The sequence below is a fragment of the Rattus norvegicus genome, chromosome 3, assembly GCF_036323735.1.
Source record: "Rattus norvegicus strain BN/NHsdMcwi chromosome 3, GRCr8, whole genome shotgun sequence".
NCBI lineage: Eukaryota > Metazoa > Chordata > Mammalia > Rodentia > Muridae > Rattus > Rattus norvegicus.
In genome coordinates, this window is record NC_086021.1 from 110,434,791 (window position 1) to 110,459,689 (window position 24,899).

Below are 24,899 nucleotides of genomic sequence, written 5' to 3' on the forward strand. Positions count from 1 at the left end.
TCTTAAATTGCGCCAGATGAATTAAAATGCCACTTCTTTCTTCCAATCTACCCCATCCAAGTCATTGCTATCTTGATATTCTTGAACCTTGAGTGAGGCCACTGCCCACTGTTGCAGAAAAGCCCGTCTCACCGATCCTCATGTTTAATCAGTTGCAGATGCACGTGGAAGGTGCGACCGTGTTAGGGGCCGGGCCATGTGTTTTCAGGATCCTGATGGCTGTGTGGCTAATGTGCTTTCCACTGCAGAACTGAACCAGCCAAAGAAAGGGTGTTATTAAATGTTCCTTTTGAAGTACCTACAGTTAAGTAGATCCAGATAGAATGACTGTTGAGCCAACCAGGCTACCATGTGAGTGGTGCCCCATGGCCAGCAGCATGGAGGACAAAAATCAGCAGTTTTGCTGGGGGCGTGAATGGTCCCTATCTACTTGAGATATCCAAGGAAATGTCTGTGCAGCAGTTACTGCGTACACTGTGCTGCTACAGGCCCTGTGTGTAGTCTCTTGTGATCCTCGCACCAACACAGGAGGCAGCTCCTTATTTGCAGAGGGAATAGCAGAGGCTTAAAGAGGAGACACAATCTCCAGTCACCAGGGATGAGCAGGGGCTGTAAAGCCCCTGTTGGTTGCTCAGTCCCTCACCACAGTGTTGAGGACGGGGACTGTCATTGCAGGATTTCTCACAGGCACAAAGCACATTCTCCCCTGATAACAGATTTCATCACTCTTGAAACTGGAAGCCTGGGAAGAAAGAAGATTGCTGACTGCTGGAGCCTGCCTTTCCAGAAGGAGGCTGGTTGCAGGGAGAGGAGGGACTGCCAGCCTCTTTGACTCATGTGATCTTACCATCTGTGTAGCTTCTGACTCTCAGTACCGATTCAGTCTCTCTGCAGCCCAGACAGCAAGACTAGGCCAAGGACAAACTAAATTTGACCCTGGAATTAGGTAGTTGTAAAGTTGCTTAAGGCTGCTGAGGCGACCTTAATCTCAGTATCCCATACACTGTGCTTGCTGACACACTTGAGAAGGCAGGCAGATGGAGCTGGAAGTGTGAACCAGGCCGTGAGGAGTCAGGTCTGCGTCTACATGGCGAGACAGTAGACAGTACATGCTAACCACGTATGTGCCACTGCCCATGTATGTGCACCAGACCCAGCCACAAAGGGAAAAGCAAAAAAACCTAATTCAGGACTTTGTCCTGGGCATGACTATTGTATTTCAGAAAGAGGTTTTATTTTTTCACCACATAATTTCTCTGGGAAGAAATCTATATGGGTAAGGGGCAGAGTAACTGTGTGGGCATTTCTTTTCATAGCTTTAGAAGTAAGAGAGGAGACTCCCTAGGATCCCACAGGCAATCTAGACTGGGACACACAGCAGCAGACAACAGACCCCTATCTCAGACAAGATCGGCAGCCTTGGCTGTCCTCTGCCCCCTACTTGTGTACTGTGACATATGAGTGCCTACACATGAAAACACTCACACACACAATAATACACACAGAAAGATTTTTAATGTAAGTGTAGTGTACAACATGATCCTAAGAATTGAGAATGTATACATACATGCTCAGTGCTGGACTGACAGCTTTCCAGCAAGATCCTGACTCCTGTCACTTTTAGAGTTACCTCCTTTATAAGCTAATTAAAATTGGAAAAGAAAGTGGGTTGGGGGAAGATAGCTGAATGCCAAAGAGCTGGGAATGCACTCCAGGCCCTGTCTTGCCTGCCCCTGTCTGTCCTGACCCCCTAAGCAGCAGGGAACAGACTCCTGGGGTAGGGTGGAGGGCAGGTGCTCTCCCTGCACCACTCTATCCATCCCACTGGAAACAGCACCTTAGAGGGTGCGATGCATGACAGTTGGCGATGTGATATCCTCTTTCCTCCTTGTAATTTTCTCTGCTCTGAAGTGTACTTTACCTAAGTATAGCCACTCCAGCTTTCTTATGCTTGCATAATGTATTTTTCCTACATTTAATGTTAACTACTTCACATTGTATTTTGAGTGAGTTGCTTATATATAGCGTTTATCTGCATTTCGTTTGTCTGATTTCACTCCGTGATCTAGCTGTTGGAGAATGCCTGGGTTTAGCTTTCTCCCTGATTTGCTTGAAGCCAAGTTCTAACAGTTTTGTAGTATTGTTTGTTCTCTTTTTCTCTTCTCTTCTCTTTCCTTTTCTTTCCTCTAGGTTACTTGAATATTTTAAAATTAATATTTATTTTTATTTTGTCTGCCTATCTAATGTGTGAGTGTTTTGCCTGCACCTATGTCTATGCACCAGGTGCATGCTTGGTGACCTTGGAGGCCAGAAAAGGACATTAGATCCCCTGCAACTGGAGTTATAGATAGTTGTAAACCACCACATGGCTGCTGGGACTCAACCCATGTCCTTTGAAAGAGCAACAAGTACTTAATCACTGACACATCCATTCAGTCCTTATTTGAATATTTTAAATATTCCACTTAATTTTATCCATTGTGTTTGTGTCATATCTTTGGAAATTTCTTTCAAATGTGTTCTCTAAGGATTAAACATGTACATGTGTAATACTTACACACATGCATATTTCCTCAGCAAACTTAGATTTGCTATGTTCCTACTGGGAGTAGAATGTATGAGTCATAGCACCTCTTATCCTCTGTATAAAATCTAACTTTGAAGGATGCTAGGCGAGCCTACCAATCAAGATATATAAAGAGGAGATAGATGTATTAGGAATGAGTAGTTCACTTAGTAAGCCTTAACGTTTTACAGCTTTTACCTGGTAATGGAATCCCCCCCATCCTGAGTTGTAGGCTCTGTAGACCAATGACACTAATGGCTGTCACTGAGCATTCAACTGTATGCATGCTCTCTTCTTAGTTCTGTGAGGCAGTGTCCCTAACCCGGTAACTATTCACATTCAGTAAGTAAAGAAATGCAGGCACAGCGAGCTTAACTTACCAAGAGGTCAGAAGTTAACCTAGTTAGAAAGCAGCAGAATTTGGGGTCTGTTGCTCACATCTCTGCATTGTCACAAGGTTAGTGCTGTGAGGAGAAGCCCAGAACCTGGGGTAGCTCCTAACTGTGTCATGGGGTGCTTGCACACTCCACAGAATCCAGTCCACCATCCCTAGAGCCCACCATTGTCCATTTAGGAGGCTCTTTTTCTATGTCTGATTCTCTTCCCTGACTTCTGTAAACATTTGTAGGAGATCTTGTCTATGCCTGAAATTACACACATAGCACCAAAGCTCTGAGCGCAGACCTTGAACCTGAGGTCAGAACAGGAAGGCTCTGGGTGAGCTGTCAGAGAGCATTTTTCATAGGGAAACTGAGGTGGGTAGGAGGGAAAGCAGCCTGTCCAGGGGTACACAGTAGGGGATAGGCCTGGACTGTGTCGAGGCCCCTGTTTCCTGCTTTGTGTCTGTGCGTCTTAAGCTACACGAGCAAAAGGGTGCAGGCAGCTGAAGAGTAGCAGAGCTGGAAATTCTGATCTGTGTTGAACAGAGATACTCTGAGGGCCCCTCAAGGGAGTCCCCCCACTCTTTTATGCCAAACCTCAGAAGATGCTGGCAACAGGCAGTGGTATTTAAATAAACTTCAGGAGGCTCAATAGCTCCAGTGGTCTGGCAAGACTGTTTACCATAGCTGAGGCTTATTTGTACCATTAGGTTTTGCATTTCCTTAAGAGGCAGAAGTAAGCCCTGAGAAGTATTGGCGGTCAACAGTTAAAACTGATACCTGACTTGAAGTAAGAATGTCAACTAGCCATCACAGACAGACCAAATCTAATTGAGTGATAGTTGTCTGGGGCACTGTGTTGAATACAGACTCAGGAGGAAAAATTCAGGGATCCATTGGTTATGCCTGCCACGGGTCTAGGACTAGTGACTAGAACTGTGTCTGTGGGTTTATTTACCATTAGCAAAAGGTTACAGTAAACCTTAGATTTTAATTACAGTGCAGTAATAATACCTGTTGTCATAAGATTGTTGTAAGGATTAAATAAGAATGTAGTTACCTGTTCATTATGTGCTAGTCATTCTGCTTAGTGCTGGTAAGAGATTTTAAAAAGAAAAAACTCCAGCGCCTGATGCTGATTTTGGCACTGGAGAGATAAACTGATACACTGTGGAGGTTGTTTTAAATGGAGGGAAATAGGCAGTCACTAGTAATACAGTGACATAACTTCAGTTGTGAGAGGACTGGGCATAAACCAAAGCAGATGAATGAGAGGAAGAGTCAGGGATAGGACAGCCCCTTCGAGAGGGCCAGGTTGGAGCAGAGGCAGGATATAAGCATCTGGGAGAACGCTGAAGAAGAGGGAGTGAAAAGGCTCCAGGGCCTTGGGAGGAGCAGCGGTGTGGCACCATTAGCTTTTGAAGGCACAGTAAAAGATACCATGCTTTACTTCATAAACACTTTTGGAAACTATAGTGTAAAATTTTGAAACATTAAAAAATCAATAGCCCAGTAATACATCACCGCATGTGCGAGGCCCGGGATTTGGTCCCCAGAGCTATCTCTCCCCCCTAAAAGCCATCCTGATTGTACTTGGTGTGCTTTTTTCCTAACTGGTGTTGCTTCTGCTTTTCCCGTGCTCCTGCTGCACATGGCGCACTGCGATAATTCATCTAGAAACATCTGGGGAGGCTTGGCTTCTGGGGAATGGGAAAAGGGAAGTTGTTCCTTCCCTTCTTGCAAGGCCTCAGCCCAGGGTGAGACACCTCCAAACAGTGGCACTCTGCTAAGCCACGCCCACCTTGGTGCCTGTGGCTGGAAGAAACGTGCAGGCGGTGCTGGGGAGGGTGGGGAGCTCGCATTAGAGACTATCAAGCAGGGATGCTGTATTCCCAGGGTTGGGGGGAGCAAAAAAAGAGAAGGTCTGGAATATTTTGGAGAATTCTGCATCCCCCTTGTGTGGACCCACGTTATCTGTCTGCATCCCTGAGGAGTTAGCATTCAGTGGTGTCTGAGTGAGAGAATAGGAGAGGCATGCTTTCAGTCTACCCTACAGTCCCTTGAGCTTTGGATCCTTCTTTTCTTTTCTTTGGAGGAAAAGAAATCTGCTATAACGAGGCATACCCATTAAAGTGACTTTTTGTAATTCTCTGTACATCTGTAGATCTGGGGTTGAAATAGCCTATGATATTTCAAACTGTGGATGATCCAGGGACATGTGCTCACCACCAGTGGAACTTCCCCCATCTAACATCCTTAAAGAAATATGCTCCTTGTCAAATACCGCACAACTTCACAGAGCCAGAGGGAATTCCTATTTGGATCACCCGTGCATATGGTGAGAGAGACAGACATAGAAACACGTCCAGCTCCATTCATAGGGAGCTTGGGAGTGAGCGCTGTTGGTAGGAATGAATATAAATAAGATAACATGTATTGGGGTTTAGCGCGCTCCTGGTACCAGGCTGTTTTATGTCTATCAGCTTGTTTCAGTATCTCAGAAATGATGCCATCTAGCTTCCCGATGGAACTGAGGCTTGATTTGTAGCTGTTCTGAACCTAGGCCTCCTCTCCCCGGCCACCTGGATTCCAGCCAGCCCAAGCCGGTCCCATGCTTCCATGACAAAGTCAGAGAAAAGCCATAATGACTGCTGAGGGCTCCGAGACCTCCAGCTGGTCTCGTGACACACAAAGTGAATGAAAGTATGGGAAAGGAGGTGGGAGCAAGGCTGCCTGGTGGTTCGCTGCCTTGTCCCTGGCTCTTCTGAAGTTTAGGGCAGTCTCCAATCTGGTGTTGCTGTTGTTACTTGGTGGGGGCTGATAAGATGTCCCTTAACTGCAGGACCCTTTGCTGTGAGCCACGCTAAGATAAGGCTGGCTCTGGCACCAGCATTCCAGGCTAGGGAGAAGCGCCTTCGGCAATGCTGCTGGCTGAAGCTGCAGAGTGAGCAACTCCTTAGAAGAGGTGTGAGCCGTCTTCCTTAGCTGTGGGGTGGCACTTGATATTTCTCCATCAAAACATCGTGTTGGCTGCCAGTTCAGCTGCCCAGTGAAGATCCGAGAGCAACAAGCTGTTTCTTATCATGTCACGGGTCACAGCTAGCTCTGAACCCGACATTCTGATTCTCCAGCTGGAACTGAACAGAAAATAATCCCCTGGGGTCTTGGACTCTGTACTTAATGAGTGATTCACAACATAGCAAAATCGCCTTCTTTCAGACAGACCAGAAATCTGTACTGAAATCTTGATGACTACAGCATTGTGTACTTAGTACCTAAAACTTACAGTCATTTCCTGGCTCTGCCACAAGCTCGCAGCGACTTCATGCTAGTCCCTTGGCTCCTGGCCCCCAGTTCTCCTTGAGAAGACACCGAGACATGTTTTTCTAGAATTACCTTTCAAAGGAGTGATCCTAGTCAAGCTGACCATCAGTATCTTCTTTTTTTTTCTTTTAACCTCTGTGACCCTAAGGACCAGGTAATTTATAAAGCATAGAGATTTATTTAGTTTTTCGTAGGCAAAAAAAAAAAAAAAAAAAAAGAAGCCCATGGCAAGGCAGAGTAAGCAAGCCAGAGAGCTGGATGGGAGTCTGAAGACAGGGCGGTGGTATCAGAGGGCAGGGGACCTAAGCCAGGCTTTATCAAGCAAGCGTGGAGTATAAACTGGTGGCCCGATGACAGATTGAACCCTGAAGGAAAGGGCTGTATATTTATTAACCATGTGGAGGTAGATGCTGGAAAGTACTGTATGAGTTTCTGACAGATATTGAGCTGGCCTTGTGCTCTGTAGCTGCGTGCTGGTAGGGAGAGCCAAACAACCTTCTAACTTGAATCTCTCATACATAGGAGCTTGGAATTTGGGACCAGAGGGGCCCAAGCGTTTGCCAACCTTTTCATTCTTTCCTGTGTATGGTCTAGGTTTCCCCAAGAACTGTACCCCAAATGCATCCTCAGTGCGCTAATGCCTTGTGTACACAGGTCCTTTGTAGTCCCTAGATAGTTAACTGGTGTGCAGACCAGGTGATCTCTGCTTATTCTTAGGAGGTATTTTATCTACAGCTTTATCATATTTGGGTTGAATGAAGATTTTAAAAATATATATTTTTTGCACTCACAGATTATCTGTAAAATTTGGGCTCCAGTAAGACCAACGGAAACAGTATCTTGGCATTGCTATTTTCACAGCTCAGCCTGAGACTTAGTGATGAAATATTTGAGGCAAACATGTTTGTACTACACTTAGGGGTGGGTTGGGGTGTGGGGGCGGGAGAACAGAGAGAGAAGCACCATCACAACACTATTTTCTGCTCCCACGTAGATCAGAAGACTCAAAGTGGATTCTAAAATGAAACTATTGATAGAAAGTGAGAGCCTCTTTCTGTGAGGAGTTCTTGCTTATACCAAAAGGCCACAGTTTGCTGATGATTTGAGACAAAAGGTTAAAAAGGGAACAGTTTGTAACTTTTCAAATACCTATGCCATACATGCTAATATAGTGGCCCAGAGTGTGGTGTAGTGGCCCATGCTGCCCAGGGTTGGGTGCCCTCAGCTGAGAGCTGTCTTCCTGCTGCCTGACCTGTGGCCTCTCCCCTACCGTCCCCCTTATCCAAGGAGCAACTGGAAGCTGGAGGTCAGGTCCCACAGTGCCACCTGGTTGAAGCAGGGCTTGAGTCTTTTGCCCTGGTCTGACTAGTCTGATCACTTGGTTCCAGAGTTGATTCTTGTCATGTCAGGTGTCAGGTCAAAGGGTAACCTTTTTTCTTACGTCTAAATTTTAATTACAGACATGTAATAAGCAGCTTGATGCTGGTCATTTGAAATTGCTGTGTAAGTTTGCTGAGATAACTTATTCTAACACTGTGGTATTTCTCCACAGAGGGAAGGCTCTTGCTAGCTTGATGGCCCTAGAGGCTATACAGTTTTGTCAGTTTGTCAGAACCACTAGGAAGTGCTAGGAAAGACCCCGGAAAGCACAGAGGATGGCAGCTTCGGTCGTTCCTGGTAGGGAAAAGGAAGTCAGGTTGGAGGGGACCTATGCACATACATATAAGAGGCATTGCAGAAAAAAACCCTTAGGGCCGTGCCAGCCAGACTGTATCCTTTTCTCCCTCCTGGTGTTGAGGGAAAGTTGTGAGTGCAAGAGAGGAGGAGTGAAAAGTGGGAACCCAGAACTTCTCCAGAGCCCTTCTAATTGTTTCCATTCCTCCTCCAAAGGCCTGTATTCCCCAAAGTTTCCTGGACTCCCAATCATGGCTTTGTATTGTCTCAGGGAGCTCCCAAAGATGACTTCTAAACCCACAGAGAGCCAGACACTAGTGCCCAGCCTCTCAGAGCTCAGGCCAGGAGGCCCCTGGACACAGGTGATTTCAGAGACTCATCTCTCCTCATTGGCAGCAACTAGTCAGCCTGAACTGGGCACGTAGCCAGTGAAACCCAGGAAGCTCAACATGCTGGTTTTAATCAGGAGGCTTGCTCTGTGGTAATTGGGGCTCCTCGAGCACAGATCTGGTCTCACTTAGGTTTCCAAATGCCAGGCGTGCTTGTTTCCACAGATAGAGTGTCTGTAGTTCACGTGGCTGCATGCAAATGCAGACTATCCAGAAGGCAGCCCCACTCACTCCCTCGTGTGCAGGCTTCTCTTTAATGTGGAATTTTGAGCTCTTCTGGAAGGGATTTTTCCAGTCTTTGTATTTTGCAAGGAGCGTAAGATAATACGTGGCAGTCTTTCTGGAGAAGTCGTTTAGAGATGGACTGAACTTGCAAAATGAAACTGTCGGGACCATCATGTGGCTGATTCCACACCCTATAAGCTGGGTGTCTCCCTTGGCTTCTCAGAGCAGGCTAGGCTTTGTGGTCAGGCAACCTGTGCAGTCTCCTACAGCCTCAGAATAAATGAGCTGCAGTCACAGCCTTGATATTCTCTAGTTTCTGATCCCCATTAATCCCATGTTCGTTTTGCACAGGTGTTGCCAGTTCTACTAATAAATAAATGACACTAATGGTGGATATCAGGGGTAGCAATTAGACTCCACAACTTATCAGCCATATATACTCTAGAGTTGAAAGGGGGACTCAAAGGAGACCTATCAAACCCAAAGCAGTGGTGTGGGGAAAAGATCAGGCCCCTCTGAAGTACTGACTGCAATGTATGCCAGACAGCAGGCCCTTAAACCACACCTCCGAGTGGCCTTGTCGTCACTTCTCTTTCATGCAACAAATACTACTGAATGCCCACCACTACCAGCAGCCTTCTACATTTCCCTGAGGGTTTAGGGGCACTGGATATTAAAGAATGTGCCAGGTAGTATTTCTCTTTGCTATCTTGCATAAGACCTTCCCCTTTGCTTCTGTAAATTGGACCTTGAACTCTCAGCCTCCAGAGCATGTTTACTTGTTCACTCTACCTCAGGCAGTACCCCCACCCTAGTGCCAGGCACTAACCAGGTCATGCCCTGGTGACCTGTCCCTAAGATCTGGGTACTGTTTTGAGTATTATCATGTGCTGACTCATTCCTCCATAAAGATTCCAAGGCCAGTTGTTGCTCTGTTTAGCAGATGAGGAAACTGAGGTAGATGAACCCTTCCAATGGCATCTCTCTTGCTCATATGACTTGACTGATATCATCTTTGTAAAGTGTGTATATGGTAACAAGTCATCACATCTCCTGGGATGTTTTGAGTTGGCGTTCCCAAATGACCAGGAGGCAGACACAGTTCGTGCTATAAACTGCTGTTCCTTTGAGATTAGCTTCCCTTCTGAGCCAGGTGGCCTGTAAGAAGCTACCAGACACTAAAAAATGTGGTCAGACCACAGCTTACCCAGGAAAGTACTGAGGTGCACAGGAGCTGGCCAAAGGGCCCATCTGCAAGTCAGCCCTGGAGCCAGCACCTCCAGTTTGAGGGTCGCTGGTCATCCTATTACTGTCTTCCCACTGCCAGCTGCTGGCCTCAATCTAGAGAAGGTTCCAGAAGCCCTTAAGCAAGAAAGTGTACACAAGCTCCTGTATTAATTGTTCCACCAACAATAAGTTATCATTGATCCTTTCAGCCTCTACGTCATTCCCAAATCAAGAATCATGTCCCCATTTTAGTGTACATAGTTTTACTCATCGAGAAATGACCTTAAGAAGTGTGGGTTTGGCAATGCTTACATCTGTGTTAGCTCTGTTAGCTTTAGAAACTTCCATATATTTCTCTGAGGCGGTTTCCCTGTTAAGTAAGAATGGTAGAACCTATTATCCCTAGTTCATGGGAAGACTAAGTATTAGGTTGCATGAAAATAGTTCATGGTGTGTTGTAAGTGCTCAATAGGTTCTTTTTGCTGCTAGACATCCTCAGATACCAGGGTAGCCTTTGGGAAGGGGATTGTTTTCAAATGGGAATTGTGAGGACAGCAAACTCATCCCATGCTAGACTATTTGATTATTTTAGACACATTGTTGCCAGACTGGCCTTAAGTGCTGGTATCACAGGTGTCTGCCACTGCTCTAAGCTAGAGTGCGGTCTAACACAGAAATGATAAAGTACCAAACTCCCTCCCCGGGGGAGAAAAGCAGCTCTTTGTGAACTCTTTTGATGTGTTCATAGAGTTCCTCTCAGTCCTCCAGCAAACCCTGAAGCTAATTATCACCCGGATGGCCACACAGAGAAGATCTAGTTTTGCCAGTTCTAGCCCAGATCTTCTACTACAAGCCTAGTGTCCCTTACGTTCTGAAGACCTTCTAAAAGTGAGCAGACAATAGGGTTTTCTCAGGGATTACAGTGTAAAGGAATCAAACAGGGAGCAGTGGCTCATGGACATTTGCATCCAATGTGAGATTACAGCCGAGCCACATGCCATTCACAGAATTCGTATGAGCCCCTTTTCTGAATGGAGGGACTTAAAGATCCCATCCCAACACAGTAGCTGTTTGGTTGCTTTTTTGCCGTGCTTGCTCTCCACTTTATAGAAATGTACCCTAATGTAGAATGTGAGACCTGGGGCTGCACTTAAATAATTGCCTCCTATTGAAGGCAGACACCTTGTTCACATATCACACGTACAACATACTTTTGTTTTTGTTTGTTTTGTAGAACGCTGTCAGATGCTGTTCCTGCTGTGTGTTCCTCCTCAATTACCTAGAGGGTGGCAGCTCCAGCCTTCTACACCTGGCTTTGGGGAGGCTAAGGGTTGGTTGAAGCATCATTTGAATTCCAGGTTGAGCTTTTCTTTTAGAGGAAATATGTTTGGATCAGTTTGGAGAGTCCTCTGAGGGTAACTAGGACAGCTGAGGCCTTGTCCTGGCCACTGTGCTGTCCTAGGGAATAAACCCCACCTTCAGAACTTTTAGACCTCTTGGCAGCAGATACGTTAGAAGCACTTGCAATGTGCCTTTCTTGGTTTGTAGCATGGAAGTGTAATGTTCCTGTCAGCTTTCCCTCGTGGCTCAGGTCTCTGCAGTCTTTCCGGTGCTTGACAAGCTTCGGTGTATGTGAGACCTGCCAGGGTCTCCTAGGATAAGAGCCAGGGGAAGCAAGAAGCCCAGTGAGGTGAAGAGGCTCAGGAGCGAGAACTAGCCCTTGGAGAGGGAGAAATGACCACTGCTCTGTTTTCCCCAAGCTATCATTGTAAGACCAACTGGACCTTGGGACCTTGGCTACAGCCAATTGCCTCTCTTCTAGAAATACTATGCCGGGGGTACTGCTTGTTCCAACACTGTTTCTGAGACAGAAAGAGACCTGTGTGGAGGCCAATGAGTAGTCTCAAGTGAGGCAAGACAAGCCTAGGGAGGTCCCCAGTACTGGAGAGAAACAACATGACAGATTTGGAAGTTGTCTTGAGATTAGAAGAGTCGGCTTAGTTCTCATGCCTGTCCTCAGAAGGAAAGAGGTCAGGGTGGGGGCAGGTTTGGAAGGAGAAACTGAGCGTGGGATATCCAGTGAACCGATAAGTTAAAGGTTGGATGGTGGATCTAAAGGGGAGAAGTCACCAGTCCACATACCCACCAGCAGTACCCAGAGGTGCTACATCTCCAGCCCTTCCTGGCTGCCAGCCCCCTCCTGCCTTATCTCAGGGTCAAGCACAGGCAATACCCTGTGTTTAGCCCCCTTATGAACAAGATACAGTCCCCATGGGTGCTTGTACCTGATAGGGTACTGCAGGAAGGCACCTCCCCCATCCTCTGTCTCAGTCTCAAGAGCAGCGGTCAGCTCACAGGATAGATACCACAATTAGGGGGGAAGTCTAGGTTTGTTAATTTCTGCCTCCATTCAAGAATAATCTAAAACTATGAATGCAAATTGAACAAAAGTGATTTTCTTTCTTTTCTTTTTTTTTCACTGTTTTTTTTTTAAGATTTATTTTATTTTATGTATGAGTACAGTGTTGTTGTCTCAGACACACCAGAAGAGGACATCAGATCCCATTACCGATGGTTGTGAGCCACCATGTGGTTGCTGGGAATTGAACTCAGGACCTCTGGAAGAGCAGTCAGTGCTCTTAACCACTGAGCCATCTCTCCAGCCCCAGTGAATTTCTAAGTAAAGAGAAATCCCACCAAACACTTATAAAAGCCAACACAGGTCAGACTCCAGACAGATCATTAACACACACAGCACACTTTAACAATACTTTCCCCTACATTTATTGACCCTGATGGCATTGTCACATTCCATTGGGCCCCACTCCCATTCCTGTGTATATGCACATGAGTGTGCAGAGACCATGACCCATGTATGGGCATGAAGAGGCTAGACATTGAGTAGCTTCTTTTACCACTCTGCATTATTGCCCTACACACAGCCTCACCTAACTGAAAGCTCATGGCACTGGGCTGGCTGCTCAGCAGGTCCCTGAGATCTGTCTGTCTCTGTACCTTCCATGCTTGGCTGTTTATGTGGGTCCCAAGGATTTGAATGCAGATCCTCATGATTGAACAGGACACACCCACCCACTTAGCCATCTCTTTAGCCCGTTTGGTGCTGCTTTTTAAAGGAGTAATTTAACCTTCCTTTTATAAGAGGTAACCAAGAGGTTTTCTCTTTTGTCACTGATTGTTTAAAAAAAAAAACCTATATTTTACCTTCGTAACTCATTATGGCTGATTTGTCTAAAAAAGAATTGTCAATTTTTGGTAAACCCTATCACTTTTTCATTGATAAGCTATCCAATTTGGTTCTACAGATTAGCTTCTGACTCTATGCACTCATTTCTCCTCCACTCCTCGTCTGTTTCCTAAGTTTTGCCTGAAGTATATGTTATGATTTGAGCTCTGGCCCCATACCCATGCATCATGATTGGCTGTCGTGCCCACCTCGGCCAGCAAGGAAGACGCAACACGGTCGGATTCTTCTCAACAGCCTTTATTGCAGGACCACCTTCATTGCTGATACGGGGACGTTGGGCAGCAAAAGCGCTCGCCTTATATACACAACAGGCTGAGGCTATGCTAATTGTCCTTCAGGGATTGGCGGAGCATGTATCACCCCACCATCACCCCTGCTACTTGTCCTCCAAGGATTGGCGGAGCACGAATTGCCTCATTAGCATGGTACCGCCTTGGCCAGTCTGGTGCCAGGTGCAAAACCCGCACATGCGCAGTACTGCTGTGTCACAGGAGGGCGCTGGATCACCTCATTATCCTACAGCTGCCCTGGCAAGGGGACAAGCTTGCGCATTCGCAATAAGTTGTTTACACAGGTGGGACTGGATGTCGAGCCATCTTTGCTCCACCGCGCCGCTCCCCACAATTGGCAACTGGGGTCATTGATACACCCAGGTGTTGTGGGTGAGGGTTGGTGACATTAACTCTATTTGGAAGGGACCTTCTGCAAGCCAACCCAGCATGACTGTGTCCTCAGTTCAATTTCCCTTCACTCTCGGTCTCAGAACTGCTTACCTGGTTCATGGGTTCAAGTAGTTGAAAGGGACAGCAGTCTTCCCAGACTATAGTTCGTATTCCCTGTATCCAGTGTGAGCACACAGCTTGGTGTCTTCTCATGGCTTGGAAGGACCCTGTATAAGACAGAGTTGCCTGAAGTTCAAGCTTCCTTAACTTTGCAGTAAATGTGCCCCTGCTAGAATCTAACCCATCAGACCACAGGGGCAGTTTCCAGAGTTCTGTAAGTGCTCAAACCTTCCTTACAACAAAACTTTAACTCTTCAGGGCAGCAGCTTTTGAAGTGTAATGCACTCTTTCCTGTTTCCATGTAAATGTGTAGTTGATGACTCAAGGTCATAGTGTGAGTATTCCTATAGTGCTGTGTGGTCAGGGAGTAAGTCACCAGATGTTGACCCGGATGCTTAATGGTCCACATTGTAGTCTTAAGTCTTAATGCCTATTTTCTATTTTTGTAAAGTTTTAATCTCAAATGCTGGCAGCTCTCATTTCTTGCTGTTTAGAACAAGCTGTGGTCAAGAAACAAAACCAGACAACTTTCTTCCTGCTACTAGCACACTCTTTTGAGTAGTCCGCAAGTCTACAATGAGGGTTCAGGAGATGTACAAATAGTTATAATTCTTTCTGTACATCAGGAGCTGTAAGCTCATCACATGTGTCCACTCTTGACTCTGGCAGTGACCTGTGAGGTAGGCACTGATGTTATTATTCCCATTGTGCAGGCAAGAAGGCTGAGGAAGAGACGTTAAGTAACTTTGTCTGAGGTCAAGAGATGACAGGCAAGGATTCTGTTGTAGACTGGCTCCGAAGCCGTACTCTTACAATGCCCTTGGTTTTTTTCAACGTCTAATCTCCCATTTCGCAATATCTTTGGAGGAAGTGCGAACAGAACTGCATTTAATAATGAGGAAGTGAAGGCTCAGAGAAATGCCCTGCCTGAGACCTGGTTCCAAAGCACCAATCCTTAATTCCACCATATTGAGTATTAGATACTCATCCTACTGTGGGACCAGGTTGGACTCCTAAACTCCAATGAGAAGGGAGCCAGGCCAACAGAGCACAGTCTCTGTCCCCAAGGAAACAATCATCTTGAAAGTGTGAAGAAATTGTGTGCAAAGAGGGAACTGTGGTATGAGCTGAGTCCCCCCAGCCCCAGAGGGTTGTGATTAGTGTCATGGCGTTCCTGTGGACTGATCTCTTTCTTCATTTCCTGGTGAGTTCTGGACAGTGGAGATTACTCAAGAGCTGGGTACTGGGATGTGACATTGCATTCTTCACAATGTTAGTCGTAACCCAGGCTATGCACATAAGGAGATGGGGGAAGGACTGGATAAATACAGATCTAATTGAGAAACTCATCATTTCTCAGCTCTGATCATATGAGTTTTTGTTTTAAAAAATGACATAGTTCTTGGTGACTTTGGTTTCTGACCCAGTGATATGTTGCCCATGAACAGAGTCATACTGAATGACTCCCAGTGTCAGAGGGAGGGCTGACAATAGAACAGTATACCCATGAGACTCCATACATCTTTCTGACTGTTTCTTAGGACATCAAATTCTGAGGACTCCATTCAGTGATTCATGTAGGGAGGTCTGTTCCACACAATCCACACAGGCTCTTCTTGAAAATTCCTATGTCTTCCTCTTTCCTTTTCTCTTTTGGAAGCCCCTCCTATATTTCTGGCTATTGATTGTTTGCTGTGTGGCTGGTAAATAAAGTAACCATTGGCTAATTCAATTTATAAACACTTTAACTACTGACTATATAGTGAACTCATCAGAACTCTCACTATAATATTTTCTTGAAAAATGTGTTTGAAAATTACAGAGAGCAATAAAATAAAGAAATGACTAAAGAAAATGGTGCAGCCTTCAGTCTTCCTTTTCCTAAAGCAGAAATACCTTTATATGGAAAACAAAACAAAACAAGCCCATAGCATCTTGACTCCTCAAAGACAGCCTGTCAGATCACAGTGGGCGCCACATGCTTTGAGCCTCAGTGGTCCTCGAGTCAGCAGCGTTGTACACCCAGGGCATCAGTTTAAAGTCAAAGTTCAGACTACTTCTTTGTTGTATGAAACGTGAGTTTCCTTTGGTGTACAGTCCTGTGCAGTATTGTTTTTATTGTAACTTGGTTGAGTCATCTCTTTTCATTGAGATTTGGCTGACTCTGATATTAGGGAACATATAATAGTGTGAGTTGGTATTGGATAACTGTGCTGTCAGTCACTCTGTCATTGCTTGTGAGACCTGGACATGCTGTAAGGCAAGGCTGCCTTGTGTCTTAGGTGAGGCCACATGCCTACAGCTTTCATATAGCACAGCAAACAGAAAGGAGAGGACACATGTGGCAACAGTGGATTTCTTGTTTTGTGTTGCTTGGTTTTCGAGGCAGGGCCTCATGTTGCCCAAGGCTGACCTCAGACTCCCTCTCAGCCCTTTGATTATAGGTGTCAGCCATCACACCTGGCTCAGTCTGAATATTTTCAAAAGCAAAGGTGTAAGGGGAAGGAGTAAACCTCTGCGCCTCTCTCCTCTGGCTCTGAAGATGGAAATCATTTAGAATACAAAGCATGAATCCATTGTCTTCTGCTTTCTATTCTCAGTTCACGTGTTTCTAGTCAAGGCCTGAGGCACCAGCGAATGATTTTTACCAAGTAAAAGATTATTTTCTGCCAGAAAGGCAAGACTTCAATAACTGCTCCATAGACTGGATTTCTGGAAAGAGGTCCTTATGGAGTTTCTGCCACCCTGCTGGTGCTTCCGTGAACATGGACTGTTTCCAATTGCAAGAGCTTCCTGTTGGGAGGAAGAGATGTAGTATGATTGTGTGTGCGTGTAGAAGCATGCCTGTCTGGTAAAGACTTCACCACATGCACTCGGGAAGGCATTGCCAGTTACCATGTGGTCCACTCACTGCAGTCTCTTGGGCCTGAGCATGCATATGCAGCATAGAGACCCAACTTAGTGCTTTGATTTCCTGCCAGAGGATCTAAGGGCCTCTTCATCTCAAGTGAACCTACGGGCTACTCTTCCCCATCCTGAGCTGTGCACCCTGAGATGGAAGGCTATTGTCTAAACCATACACTCTGCTAAATGGACACTGTTCCAAGATGCCTCTCCAAGGAGGCCCAGTGTCAGCATATGTGACAGAAATTGTACCTGGCCAGAATGCCCCCTGACATCCTCTTAAAGGCCCTGAGAACTGAGGCTGGCAGAGGAAAGCAGATTCCATTCCCTCCCTACCCTTCAGGGCCTTCTACCTTTGAGGGGCATGGTGGCTGAAATCTATGCACTGTGGCTTGCAGACTGTGTGGTATTTAAGAGCCCTTTGCAGCCAGATTGCCTGAGCTCAACTCCTGATCCATCACTTCCACCTCTGTCCACAGACAGGTGCCTTGACCTCTTAGTGTCTGTTTGTTCATGCGTGGAAAGAGAATGACACATTGTAAGTTACCAGTGTGCCCTCTGTAGTGCTTGTACCTAGTTTCACATTAGTGTTAGCCCTGCTTTATTCACCTAGGTTAAATGCAGCCAAACTGCTCCACTATAGTGAAGTATAGCGTACTCATTAGAGCTCACAGTTAAACACAAATACATTTGATCCTCCTCTGGGCAGGAAGCTTCCACATAGCCATTCGTGTGTTCTTTGCGATTGATTAAGATTGTTTGGATATGGGGAAGCTGTTTCTGACATTAATTCTGGAGTATAAAGTAGAATATGCTTGACTGGTTAAGAAAAGCAGGGTGGAGTTAGAAAACATTGTGAGCTCTGTGATGGGGTTGCCTAGAGCAGCAGTTGGTGGCTGGCTGGCCAGTCGGGGGGCTGCTGCTGGAAGACTGAGCGTTTCTGGACCTTCCTGTGGCTCCCTGTCCTGACCAATGAGGTGAGATCACCATGGCCATCTGCCTTAGTTCTATAAATAGCACTGAGGAGAGAAGAAATGCTAATGGTTCCAACCTAAGAAAGTGCCCTTTGGTTCCTGCTGGAGTTGACAGGAATGTAGAGAATGAAACACACCAGGAATAAATCTACCAAGGCCAGGAAGTTGATTTGAGATGTCTTATCAGGGGCTGATTTTAACTCTGCCCAGAGAGGCTCAAACAAGTGAGATACAGATATGGCTGCTATTTGGGACCAGAACCTGAGTAGCCTATACCATAAAACAGGAATTTCCCAGCTGTCTTTCTGACTGAAACTTTGGGCATGTCACTAAAGTTTAATTCCTCACAAGGGTAAGGAGGTTGTGGCTCTGAGGATGTAGGCTCCAAGCATCAGCTGGTCACAGGACATTATGCTTTGCCTGCTGTTCTGATATATTTCCCTAAGCTCAGAATCACTTGAGGGCCCCAGGCTCAACAGCCAACTCAAATTGCCAAGAGAAACAGCAGGCCCAGGCCAACTCTTGGCTGCCTTTCTGCTTGTGATCTGAACCCTTCTGGCTTCTTAGCCTTGGGATGAGTGGGCCTCCCATGCCAGAGTCCTTCACAGCAGGAACGTCTGCTCTCAGGTTTCCTACAGAAAGTATTCCTCGATGGAGCTGCACCTGCTAATTCTGGGTTTCAGATAGTCAGGCAAGAGTTTACTTTTAGTAAAGATGCCCAGGAGAGAAAAAAATCCCGTCTCCATGTTATCTGAGGAGGATTAAATAAATCATAAACCCTATTCTTATCTATATCTTTGAAGGGGATAAAATGGCATAGAAAATGAATATATATGCATACACACACACACACACACACACACACACACACGTTGTACCCACACGTACATGTACCAACACACACATGTGTATGTAGTTCGGTTCTATAAAAACGTATGCTCATAAATGCAACTGTACCAGTTTGTTTAGCCCCATTGTTTATGTGCCTTTGTTGAGAAAGGAATTTACACATTCACTGATTAGCTGTTTTTATTGTTTGCTTTTTGATGTTGATATAGTCAAGTGACTACTTGGAAAATCCAGTTCCGATTCCCAAGCCTTTGTCTATAATTACAGTTTTTGAAAACACAGTTTGTCCCTGCTCCCAATCTGGGTTGAGGGCGTGCCCCTTGAGCAGCAGAGTGCCTGGAAGAAGAGATCTGTGGAGGGGCTCACAGGCTGCTCTCTGACCCTGGGAAGCACAATCATGTCAGAGTCTTTCAGGGATCAAGTCTGTTTTCAGGACCAGCCTTGGAAAGGTTTGAGAACACAAAGCAGCACACAGGCATCTCCAGTCTCCTCCCTGTATCCCTTTACTGGCAAGGGCACAAGGGCTAAGTAAAGTCTCCCACACCATGTCCCAGTAAATCGCATGAATGGATATCTCAAGTTAACCCAACAGGAAAGGAGTTTCTTATTCACACCCCTTGAAACAGTCATACAAGAGACAGAACAAAGGAAGGAAGATACAGAAAAGGTGGAGGCAGTTACTGCACTTAACAGGTTGCTCCAGCTTAGACCCTCTTACATTTTTTTTCCCTTTTCCTTTTTTTATGGTATTGGGGATCAAACCCAGGGCCTTGCTCCTGTCAGGCAAGCACTTTGATGCAGCACTACACCTCCCCAGCCTATCTACCCTCCTCTCACTGGTTGTCTTTATTGAGTATCAAGACTCTTAGCTCCTCCCCACCCCCACTTTTCTTTCCATAAGCATAGAAGACGGAAAAAGCTACAAGGAGATGTATGAGTTCTTATTATGCCCAATTGCACTTGGCAAGCCCAGGACAGAAATTAATGAGACCAGATCATTCTTCTGTATGAGATGCTGTCTTGGCCAGCCTATTTTAGCTCTTGCTATGCAGTAGATCGTCAAACAAATTAATAGCACAGTAATGGGTGTCTTTCAGGCTTCTCGTTTATATTAATGAATTCTACTTCATCCGATAACCAGTGATTTATAGCACTGGAACTCATGGCTTGGCTGTAAAAATTATCGTTTGTCACTCTTTCTGGGGTGGAGCAGCCAGCCTAACAAGCTAAATGGTAGGGTTTCATAATTGAATTCTAAAATGTGAAGCGCCTGGTGTGAGAACATTCATTCTGATCATGGCTTTGGAAATTGAAAGGCCTTCAGTATGTCTCCCACTATCCAAGGCTGAATGCAGTCTGATTTGGGTTTTCACGACTCTCGAAGAAGAGTGTGACATGATTCTTAATGGAGGGTATTCATGCTGAGCTGGCATGGCAGTTAGATACAGCAGGCTGTGAAATAACTCCGCAAAAAGAAAACAACGTTATTTTAAGAACCATACGAGATGCGTTCCTCACCTTGAGATATTCCTGCCCTTCACCCTGATTCTGTCCTGTGCAGGGGGCAGAGAGCTCTGATCACGTGTCAGCAGCCATGCCACCCGCCTCATTTTATTCTTCCTGGTGGCTCTACGAGGTAGGTAGCCAACACCCTTCCCATTACACAGGTATAAAACTGGGGCACAAAGAGGGTGCATATCTGATGGCCATTCTCAAAGTCAGGATGAACCCCATTCACCTCACGTTGTCTCCCAGGGCATCTACCTCTCCAGGGTTTATAGCTTTCTTATTTCAAGTGCAAGGGCAATGCAGAATGGGAGCCCCGGGTGAACAAGCTTCAAATGTCCTTCGATATGAGGGCTCTAAGTATAAATCAGTTTGAAACTAGAAAAAGAAAAGCTAGTCTACACATACACACACACACACACACACACACACACACACACACACACACACACACACACACACACACACACGACAGGTCTGCTTCCTTAGGAGGCAGCATCGGGAATTCCTTTGCTGGGTTTAAGTGCTCACTGGGAGTGGTAAGGTGGCCTCTGATGTAGCAAGATGGTGTGAACTGGCTTCCTTTGGCTTTCCTAACAGCCCCTTCATTGCTGTTTTCCATGAGGAGTAAGCATACTGCAGGAGTCCTGAAGCAGTCCCTCCAAACAAGGCAATCTGATACCCTTGGAGATCTTGGCTTGAACATCAGAGAAGTGTCTTGTTTAAATGTTTTTTTTTATTTTTTTTAATTTTTACATCAGTTTAGGTTCATTTTCTCTGGTCCATGACTACCATGCATAGCTGTATCCCAGAAACCATCCAAAAACAGCTTATTTTTCATAAGCAACAGTCTGGAAATTTAATTGTTATGCCATTCCAACCTCCAGTCTAACCCCCTGCCCAATCCATCCTTAAAAAAAAAAAAAGTACTTTGACTTTGGTTCTTTTAGTTCTTCCTATTTTACAGTCAACAGCCATTCCAGAAAAACATCTGTTAGAAAGATCCATCCCCTGTAGTGGGAATTAAGTACATATTTTAACTTCAGACACTCTTGCTTAATGTTTTCTACATTGCATAAAGCAGAGGATTAATGCAGAAGTCCCCAAAAAGCTCCTATGAAACCTTAAGCTGTCTCTTCAATCACTCAAACATTCAAGAACCAGAATTTGAAAGAGGCTAAGGAAGTACCAAGGACAAAATTAAAACAGGGATCTCTATTAATTTAAGCATTCATGCAGTTATACATAGGAAGGACTAACTTTATTTGCTTTGCTTTTTTTCAAGCCGGACAGTGCCCCTTTTTATCTTCCCCCAAATGAGAAGAAAGGAAAACAAATGACTTTCAAAATTAATTGGTTTAGAAAAACAGAAAAGAAATGATCCCCCAACACACATACACACACAAAACACACACCCAATTTCCTTTCAGTAATTCCTTATGCTAATTTAAAGGTAGACATTCAGGAGTGAGTTTTCACGCTGAGTGTTCTATATGTGACTGAGTTTGGGTGGTGCTTTGTAATGCCTTGTGGGCATACATTTTGTGGTATGTTCTAGAGAGGTTGGAGTCAATGGCCCTGGGTTCTGGTCCTGTTTTATGCACACCATGTGTAATGTTAAGCAATGAGTATAATGGCTGTCTTAGTCGGTTGGTGCTGCTGTAATAGAATACTGGAAATTGGATAATTTATGATAAACATTTATTTTCATAGTTGGAGGCTAAGACATTCAAAATTTAAGGTGCCACAGATTCAGTTGTCTTCATAGGCCAGACGGCGTAAAGGCCTCTTAAATGGGTACCTTAATCACCCTGTGCTAGTCACCTCAAGACCACCCTCTCCTAAATACTGCTATGCCTGCAATACCTGATGGGTAAAACAGTGTCGAACACAGCATGAGTGCGAGGGATGCCGCGAGAGGAGATGTATTGTCCACTCATCCCCACCGTGAGGACCGCCTCACACCGCATGCTTTCACTCTGGGATACTCTGCTTTCAAGCACTTCAGAGCATGTTAGCTGGAATTTGGTTGACATGCCTCAAGCTCTAACCACTCAAAGACACATAATTGAAGATAATGGAAAGAATGAGCCCCAGTTACAAAGGCTAAAGCGGGGCCAGAGACCTGTGAGGAAAAGAATTAATCCATAAACCCATGGAACAACTGCCATGTTCCAGGCAGGAGCCAGGAAGTGGGGACGCAGATTGAACGTGTGCATGAAGGACCAAGGTCCAATCCACTTTCCTTAGGGGGTGTGTTTTGAAGATGGTTTAGGGGCTGTGGATGTGGATATCTGTGCATATGTGTTAGTGGATGTGTGGTAGTGTATGTGCCTCCTATGCATAAGGCCCTGTGCTCATTCCTAGTATGTGAGGGAGTCAGGTAAAAACTGGTGGCTAGTGATGCTTAGTTCTTTAGTCTTTGATTGGCCCTTTATTTTTACTTACTCTATTTTGCCATACCTGAAACCTAGCCGTTTCTCTGTAGGGTATTGGTGGTGTATGGAATTCTCAAGCGCTATTTCTCCCGGCACAGGTATTTCCTCATCGTTCCCCCTATTTTACTATTTTTGGATACAAGCATTTCCTTTGAAGCAGACAGTGCTTCAGATTGTGCCACTGCTGTCCTTCCTTGTTCCAGTCACGCACAGATTTTAGTTTCCAACCCCAGCATCTTTTCATGAAGATACTGGTTCTCCCTCCTTTCCTGTCCCACCATCACAACTCCTCCCTTGTTATCCAACATCATAACAAGGCACCTTGGCCTGTGTCTGACCTGGTTACCCACTTAGGTGCCTTCTCTGGGCTGTGTCAAGACTGCGTGTGGAATAACCTAAAGCTCCCTCCTTCTAACTGCTACCCCCCCCCAGCTCTCCAGCTCACTTCCTTTGGTCCTGAGACTCTTAAGGATTTTGCCATTCAAGAGTAACATCCACTAGCCAAGAACCCCTCCTCATTTCCTTCTTTCCTCACTTAAGAGATCTCAGTCCATCATTTGCCCTCACTTTCTACTACATTCCTTTCTTGAAAATCCTAAACTGAGTTTGTTCCAGTCCTATGGTCTTATGCTGTCACTTAAACACCTCTGCATGGCTGGAGAGGAGCATACACCTCAGCATGCACACAATCTGATTGGATCACTTAGCATGACTGTCATAGATGGGATGTTTGTGGCCTCTTAAGAGTCATAGGTTTGAATCTTGCTTTCATTCCAGTGTGAAGGTATTGAGAAATGGGACTTTTGGCCAGAATTTGGTCATAAATATGGAGTCCTTAGGGCCTTGATGCCTTATAAAAGGGTCTCCCTGGGAGCTCTCCTACACTCATTTCTGAAGTGTAGGAGGGTCCTCACCAGACCCCAATCAATCGGCATTGTAATTCAAACCTCCAGCCTCCAGAACTGCTTCATTCTTTATTATATGGTGAGCCTTTTGATATAGCCTGGGATCACACATTGCCACACACCAACAATTCTGCTCATTCCATAGCTAGTTGTCTTGTTTCCTTCCTCCTCTCTCTGAAGTTAACCACCTATCATGCCCTTTTGTTTTCAACTTCTGACCTGTTTTATACATTACAGAGAAAAGTCATCAGGAGGAAATCTCCTTGGGTTTCCTTTAGTGAATTGAAAGACCTTGCACTGCTTCCTTGTGTTCTGCCATCCCTCCAGAGGACCACCTGTTCCAACAGCTCTCTGCCATCAGCCTCACTGATAGGACTCCACCTCTAGCCTATGGGAGGTCACTGTTCCTCTTTTCCTCCCTTCTCCAACTGTTCTGCTGTCTGACTTAAGTAGCACCTGAAATTCTTCCTGATCAACCTCATGTCCACCCTGCCCTCACATCTCGGTGTGCCGGCTCACAGGGAAGCCCAGGGAAAGCATTGTGAGCAATTAGTGGCATTGTTATCTCATTTCCCTTCATGGCTAAATCTAATCATTGAGATCCTGCCGTCACTGACGTCACCCTTGTGGAGGTGCAGGCTGAGAATGTTTCTTGTCTAAGATGCTTGGGATCAGAAGTATGCAGGTTCCTTGCAAATGTTGGCATATGTTGTTATATTCATTAGGATATATCTTAAAGGGGGAATCTGTGACGGTTTGGAAGAAAATGGATCCCATAGGTTTACAGGGAATGACACTAATAGGAGGTGGCCTTGCTGGAGTAGGTGTGGCTTTGTTGGAGAAAGTGTGTCACATTCTCCTCTTACTACCTATGGATAAAGATGTGGAATTCTCATCTTCTCCAGCACCGTGTGTGCTACCATGTTTTCTACTATGATGATAGTGAACTAAACTGTAAGCCAGCCCTAATTAAATGCTTTCCTTTATAAGAATTGCCATGGTCATGGTGTCGCCTTACAGCAATAGAAGCCCTAAGTTAGGCTCAAAGCCTAAATGTAAAATCCATTTATGTCTCTCATACTCGTAGCCTGAAGGCATGTCTTTACACATGTCTCAGGCCTGCATTTTAACTGCGATCCATCCCATGGCATCACATGTGGGATTTTACACAGGTTGACACTCAAACTGGGATTTTGGAGCATCTCAGGTTTCTGTTTTCGGATTTAGGATGTTCAGCTTATGTCAGCAAATTCTGTGCTATCCAATTCTGGTCTTTTCTCAGTTTGTTTTACTTGACCCCCTCCAAACAAAGAAACAAACAAACAAGCAAACAGTATTTCTTTTTCTTTTAACATTTAGTTTTATATAATTTTAGATGTAGAAAAAGTTGCAAAAATAGAAAAAGGACAAGGAATTTTTATGTGTCCTTCCTACAGATCCCCAACCAGTAACCTTACCCTGGCCCTCCCTCTGCATGTGGGTCCATGCCTG

At 45.3% G+C, this 24,899-nt stretch overlaps 1 protein-coding gene and 1 long non-coding RNA gene across 2 annotated transcripts in view; both read left to right on the forward strand.

The window, feature by feature from the left end:
* Abtb2 (ankyrin repeat and BTB domain containing 2) overlaps positions 1-24,899 on the forward strand; it is a 153,817-nt gene that overhangs the window by 25,119 nt on the left and 103,799 nt on the right.
* Positions 1-24,899, forward strand: part of LOC120101612 (uncharacterized) — a 104,722-nt gene that overhangs the window by 23,830 nt on the left and 55,993 nt on the right. The window contains exon 1 of the long non-coding RNA XR_005502310.2: positions 1-24,899. This exon is cut by the window's left edge and continues 23,830 nt beyond it; it is cut by the window's right edge and continues 30,890 nt beyond it. This is a non-coding gene — a long non-coding RNA (uncharacterized LOC120101612).